This window comes from Chiloscyllium plagiosum, unplaced genomic scaffold, assembly GCF_037043375.1.
Source record: "Chiloscyllium plagiosum isolate Xiang-an unplaced genomic scaffold, Cpla_swu_hap1 HiC_scaffold_8, whole genome shotgun sequence".
NCBI lineage: Eukaryota > Metazoa > Chordata > Chondrichthyes > Orectolobiformes > Hemiscylliidae > Chiloscyllium > Chiloscyllium plagiosum.
The window spans coordinates 48,283,388-48,290,562 of NW_028270146.1; the positions used below are offsets into that span (position 1 = coordinate 48,283,388).

The following is a 7,175-nucleotide window of genomic DNA, read 5'->3' on the forward strand; positions in this document are numbered from 1 at the left end:
CCTGGACAATCACAAAGGCCAACCTCCCATCTATAGAATCCATCTACCAGGCCCACTGTCAAGGAAAGGCCGCCAGCATTCTCAAAGATCCAGCCCACCCTGACAATGTTTTTCTACAACCTCTACCATCGGGGAGAAGGTACAGAAGCCTGAACGCATGCACCAGCCGGTTTCGAAACAGTTTCTACCCTACTGTTGTTAGAATACTGAATGGACTCACAAACTCTTAACATTTGCCTGTACCTGTGTTTTTTGTTTTTGCCACTGTTTACCTATTATTTACTATCTATGCTACTTAACCATGTGATCTGCCTGTATTGCTTGCAAGACAAAGCTTTTCACTGTGCCTCACGCATGACAATAAATTCAATTCAATTCAATTCCCACACTATATTTCATCTGCACACTTGCTTCACCCGTTTATATTCCACCTGCAGATGTTTTGTGTCATCCTCAACACTTTCTTTCCCATCTGCTTTTGTGTCATTTGCAAACTTGGCTACAGTACATTCAGTTTGCTCATCCAGGTCATTAATATGTTTCCGTATTGTAAACATTTGTCGCACCATCACTGATCCTGTGGCACTCCACTAGTTTCAGGTTTCCATGATGCACATAGCTGATGCCGACCCATACTAATAAACCACCTGCAGAACCATGGAGTCCCACATTACTAAGTAGCCTAATGTGTGGTGCCTTATCAAATCAGATGTTCAACAGAAAATTCCAGAAGGTCTTGTAGCTTCAGCTACCAATGATCTGAGTTTCTGTGCCAAGCAGGTTAAGATAAAAGGTAGGGAGGAGGGAGGGGGTTGGAAATGCAATAGGTGGAAGGAGGTTAAGGTGAGGGTGATAGACTGGAGTGGGGGTGGGGGTGGAGAGGTCAGGAAGAAGATTGCAGGTTAGGAAGGTGGTGCTGATTCAAGGGTTGGGACTGAGATAAGGTGGGGGAGGGGAAATGAGGAAACTGGAGAAATCTGAGTTCATCCCTTGTGGTTGGAGGGTTCCTAGGCGGAAGATGAGGAGCTCTCCCTCCAGCCGTCGTGTTGCTATGGTCTGGCGATGGAGGAGTCCAAGGACCTGCATGTCCTTGGTGGAGTGGGAGGGGGAGTTGAAGTGTTGAGCCATGGAGTGGTTGGGTTGGTTGGTCCGGGTGTCAACCATTTGCAAAGGTAATCTGCAAGTGTTGTAACTTCAGAACTGATGAGAGACAAGAATCCTCTCTGAAATTCTTTTCTACCTACTCAGTCCACATCTATAGCAACCTCAAATGATTGAACTACAGAAGATATCACAGCTACTGAATTCTGACTTTCACTTTTCAATTCCTTTCATCCTCTGGAAAACAGAATTTACAAGTAAGTTACAGGCTCACAATGATAAATATCTTTAGTCCTTAAAATCTTATCCAAATTTAATATTTTATTGACTTTTAATCTTTGTTTTATAAATTATAACTGTTGTACCTTTGCTTCGTAACTTGCAGCACTTGTTACCTTTGGTCTTCTTATGATAAAAAGCTTTATAACTGGTCTTTTTAAAATTAATACACTCAAAAATTAAAAGAAGAGCGAAGTGAGCTACATAAATTCAAAAAGAAACTGTGAACTGACCACTCTGAGACTACCGCTACTTAGGGAAGAAGGAATTTTTATAAAACAAACAGCTGCTGAAGCAATTTTTAAATGGAATGTTAAGTCCAGACAGTGGAAAACTCATTAGAAATTGTAACTCTAGTGTTTATTGATTCATTGGGTGGTCCCAATTTCAGCAGAATCCGAGGGGAGGATGCAATCAAAACACCTCTGTGTTTCTATAAGTTACATGTTCTGAGTATTTGTTACACATTAGACTGGATTTCAATTGAAAGCACTCTTCAGAGACCCAGAATATCCTGTTCATCCTCATTTAGATAAGTTTCATAAGAAATTATTCTTTACACTGTTCATGGGATATATCAACCTTTGCTGTGGAAACCAGACACACAATAGGTTGCCATTACAATTTAGCTTTATTTAGACATTATTTTACATTTGTGTAAGTAACAAGGTGGCACTACAATACCATAGACTCTAAGAGGGATGATTTACCAGGTCTGCGGATGTGGAGGTAATGGCGCAAACAAATGTGGACAAACATTAATCTTCCTAATGCTGTCCTAACCCCACCTTCTCCTGCTTTTCTGAGAGACTGTTTCTATGTGGTGATGGTAACACATCCAGAGTGAGAAGAGTCCAATTAAACCAGTTAAATGGACAATTTATTGCAAACTTTGAACGCAATGAATTTTTAATGGCACATCACATGGGCCCCATGGTATTTCAGAACTTCAGTACTCAGAGACCACAGTTGGATGCTAAAGCAAAATGAAAGTAAGATGCAATCTGACCATTTAATGGCCCATAGCAAGTCCAGGGTAGTCACAGGAAGAGGCTTGGTCACAGCAAGAGACTGCAAAAGTAAGTGGTGCCAAGATGTTTTGGGTGTTCTGAGTAAATGAATACAAGACAAAGAGGTCATGCAGGGTTAACAGAGTGGGGAGACTGGGTAGGTGAGGGTGAGTGAGGGAAAATGGTGACCTAGTGAGTTTTCTTGCACTATCATCCCAACCTCACCTCATTAACTGAGTTACACTCCTATGGTATGCCTCTTGTCCAATGCTAAACTGATTCTCTCACCTACTGCAGTCAAGAATACTCACCACTGCTGGGACATCCTGGGGATCCTGGCACCAGCATCATCATTGTGCACCTGGTCAAGCCCTGGCATCACAGTTTGTGACATTCACCCTGGGCATGGAAGATATGAGGAAATTAGCACGTTGTTCTGCGGACAGGGATCTTGAGATCCTGATGGATGGGATGGTCTTGCCTCAGGACTGGCAGAAGCCATGTCACCAGACAACACCAGCCTTATCCGAGGTTGCCAGCCTACTCCAAGTTTGCCACCTGGTCAGTATGGTCTCAACAGTTTGGAATATCATAGACCTTTCCTCTCCTGTGCTAGTGCCACCATTTTCTTTCAGCTACCTCACTCTGATTCTCTCTCTGCTACTAATCCTACCTCTTGCCAAGGTTCATGCCCATCTCACTGTTTCATGCATGAAAATCATCATGAAAATCAACAAAAATTACACTTAACCGATTTCTGGTAAGATTCATACTTTTGTGTTCCCAACCAATCAATTAGACCTTTGCTCATTCTTTGGCACAAAACCAACATACAGTGGTGGTCTCTGCTCCTGGCATGTTTGCCTGACCATTTTTTGTCTTGATGGCCATTGATTCTTCTCAACCAAATGAAACAAATTTCTAATGCTCCCTTCATAGCTGCTCTCAATAGATTCTATCATAAAGCCCTATAAAATCTTCTAACATTTGTCCCTTGCTTAATTGCTCAACAATATTTCTTTGAGCTATGGTTCCATATCAGTCTCTGACTGATATCTCCTTGAACATTCATGGTATAACTGGCTGCCTCTTGGTCAGTTTGATCATTATTGTAACTAGTTTAACTCTTTCCACCAGATTTTTCTTTTAATTTTCACATGTACTGCAGTACAGAAATACAGGAGTACTGTGAAAAGTCTCCAGATCCCAATTCTGCAGTGCCGTCTTAAAAATACAATATTTTTAATTCAGAATTTTAAAAAGGCAGGAGAAAAACATAAAAGAAACAGAGACAAAAGGAAAAAAAAACTTCAGATCTTAAAGTTCTTGTCCAAAAGAAAAGGAGAAACTCCAGACTTTAAAGTCTTATCACCCTGTGATTTGAATAAGTTTACCACCAGGTCAACAATTCATGTTTTCTATGTTTCTCTGCTCATGGATAAGATCTTGATTGTGAACCATATATACATTCTCTGCCATCTTATACCTCTTGTGAAGCAGAGTTGCTTGTAGCATACAGTGCCTTTATTCTTACGAACTAGCTGCATTCTGCTGCTCTACTGTGATAAGTCTGATATCGGGGTTAGGATTCCTGTAGCACTTCAATGTTGCTTTACTCCTATTGTTTTTAAGGACTCTCTTGTCCCTACCCCTGGATCAAGAGGCCTGGATTCAAGTCCCACATGCTCCACAAGTGTGTAATAGCATCTCTGATTAGGTTAAAGGTTTTTAATCTTGCAGTATATCAAAGCTACTTTATTCTCTTTACCTGATGAGCTTTTAAGTCTGCTGCATGGCAATACTATTTTACTTTCCTTGTCTTTCTAACTGTGCAGCATAACAATTCCATTTCCCTGTGCTGCTGACTGAAATGTTTTCTCATGATTTTTCAGCCAAAGTAAAGGGTTCCCCGCCAACTGTGGCTAAAGGTAGGTTTACCCGCCTTTGTAACTTAATAAATAATTCTTGTTCTTTTCTCTGACTAAAATTCTGCTGCTTAAAGCAATACAGATGAAGCCTGTGGCCTTAGTAGTTCATTGTAGATACAATGACTATGTCCGCAGCTTATCTAGTAATGCTTTTGCCTTACAACTTTAATAGATGCCTAGATACAGCTGCTACAAATTAATACTTGCTGCTACAGCATTAAAAAATGTTTCTTTAACATGAACTCTGGCTTCAATTACAGATCTCACACTCTTCCTGCAGCCACAACAATTCCTTACTTTCTCCATCTGTTAGATTCTGTCTGCTGAGGCTTCTAAATTGTCTCTTTTTATTGCAGGTGGCAACTGAATTAACTGATCACAGGTCTGCCAGCCCAATCAGAGCATTGACATCTCTGATTCCTCACCAGCACCAACAGAAGAGGAAGCTGTTGCTGAGGAATGCAGGAGCATTCCCTATAGCAGGTAAATAAGAAGTAAACATTAGACTCACATGTCAGAGAGGAAAGCCTTCTGAGGAAATTGTTGGGGCTATGGAGACTGCCTGTCCTGCCTGCAGCCCTTTCTTTATTTTCATAGATTGACTTACTTTTTGCCCGGAGTTGCTGGGAGGCTGATCCTGTTTATCTAACATCCTCCCCTTGGGGTTCAAGGTTGGGTATTACCCTGCTATCCTCAAAATGGCACCCATAAAATGGCCTTTAATGACGGAAGTTGGCAGCCTGCATTTCTGACTAGGCTTATGTCAATGAAATATCCCAGGGTTAGGTGAGAGAGTCAATTTCTCCAAGACTTTATTAAGCTTTCCAGGGCCTCCCAGCCCACCTCCCAGAGACAAGTAAGCCTTGCCCCATGGCTCCTTCCTATCAGCAAGTATTTAAATGCTGTTTCTACCCTTGGCATATTTTTCATCTTCTTATTGTTTTTCAATTTACTTCTTGGAAACTGTGTTTAGAATTTCTTTTTCTCTTTTCCAACAGCTGAAAATATTTAAATGGCAATTATTCAATAAGGAATCGAGTGCAGACCATATGGAGTGTCCTTGCTGCCAAGTGTCTTCTTCTCAAGTGGCAAGCTTAAAATTCCATTCTATTGACATGTGGTGGCTTTCAGTCTCTTTTTTTGTCGATTATTTTGAAACCATATCACTGACAACATCCCAGGGTTTCTCATTTCATACAGAATCAACATTGGTGTCCTGCAGCCCTCAAGTTGAAGGGAGGCCCTCCTGTATCTGCCATACTCTTTGAGTTGTATGAATGTCTGTAAAAATTCTAAAATGAAGCCTCCTAGAACTGTGTCAAAGTTCCCATGCCAATTGTTAATTAGATTTTTAGACATTAGCTAGATTTTAGAAATATATATTTGGTTTATTTTGCTCTGTTTCCTATTGACTTTCTGACTATTTTCTGCTATAGAAATTGAATGTATAATAACCATATTATTATATTAAAAGTAATATGCTAATGTTAATTAACATATAACATCTGTTAATGTTATTTAAAATATAACAGCATTGAAGTTGGTATCGCTTAGATTCACCAGAATGAGAAAAATATGAGGACAAATTACATCAAATTAGTTGTTATGGTCTTGAGTAAAGGAGATTGAAAGACAGTCTGTAATTAGATTAGATTAGATTACTTACAGTGTGGAAACAGGCCCTTTGGCCCAACAAGTCCACACCGACCCGCCGAAGCGCAACCCACCCAGACCCATTCCCCTACATTTTACCCCTTCACCTAACACTACGGGCAATTTAGCATGGCCAATTCACCTGACCTGCACATTTTTGGACTGTGGGAGGAAACCGGAGTACCCAGAGGAAACCCACGCAGACACAGGAAGAATGTGCAAACTCCACACAGTCAGTCGCCTGAGGCAGGAATTGAACCCGGGTCTCTGGCGCGGTGAGGCAGCAGTGCTAACCACTGTGCCACCCACCTGTGCCAGGCCCCATTGAAATAAAACTAAATTGGTCTTTTTGGGACTATACCCATTGGAATTTAGAAGAATGAGGGGGGTGGGGGGATCTTACAGAAACATAAATTATGGAAGGGATAGATAAGATAGAAGCAGGAAAGTTATTTCCACTGGTGGGTGAAACAAGGGGTCATAGCCTCAAAATAAGGGGCAGCAGTTTTAGGTTTGAGTTGGAGAGGAATTACTTCACCCAAAGGATTGTGAGTCTCAGAGGGTAATAGTCATAGAGATGTACAGCACAGAAACAAACCCCCTCAGTCCAACTCATCCTTGTCGACCAGAAACCCTAAACTAAACTAGTCCCATTTGTCAGCACTGGGTCCCTCTAAACCCTTCCTATTCATATACCCATCCAGATGCCTTTTAAATATTGTAATTGTACCAGCCTCCACCACTTCTTATGACAGCTCATTCTATACATGGACCACTATCTGCTTGAAAAAGTTGCCCCTTTAGGTCTCTTTTAAATCTTTCCCCTCTCACCCTAAACCTAAGCCCTCTAGTTCTGTATTCCCCCAACCTGGGGAAAGACTTTGTCTATTTACCTATCCATTCCCTTCCCGATTTTATAAACCTCTATGAGGTCACCCCTCAGCCTCTGACACTGGGAAAACAGCCCCAGTCTGTTCAGCCTCTCCCTATAGCTCAAACCCTCCAACCCTAGCAACATCCTTCTGTGGAATTCCCTGCCCAGCAAAGCAGTTGAGGCTACATTGTGGAATGATTTTAAGGCAAAGATCGATACTTTTGTGACCAGTAAAGGAATTAAGGATTATGGTGAGAGGACAGGTAAGTGGACCTGAGGCCACAAGAAGATCAGCCATGATTTTATTGGATGGCAGAGTAGGCTCAATGG

At 41.4% G+C, this 7,175-nt stretch overlaps 1 long non-coding RNA gene across 1 annotated transcript; it reads left to right on the forward strand.

Moving 5' to 3' along the window:
* Positions 1-2,696: 2,696 nt before the first annotated feature.
* LOC148149390 (uncharacterized) lies at positions 2,697-5,761 on the forward strand. The gene is made up of 4 exons (XR_015757757.1): positions 2,697-2,951; positions 4,283-4,318; positions 4,675-4,801; positions 5,317-5,761. It is a non-coding gene; the product is annotated as an uncharacterized LOC148149390 (long non-coding RNA).
* The last annotated feature ends 1,414 nt before the right edge of the window (positions 5,762-7,175 follow it).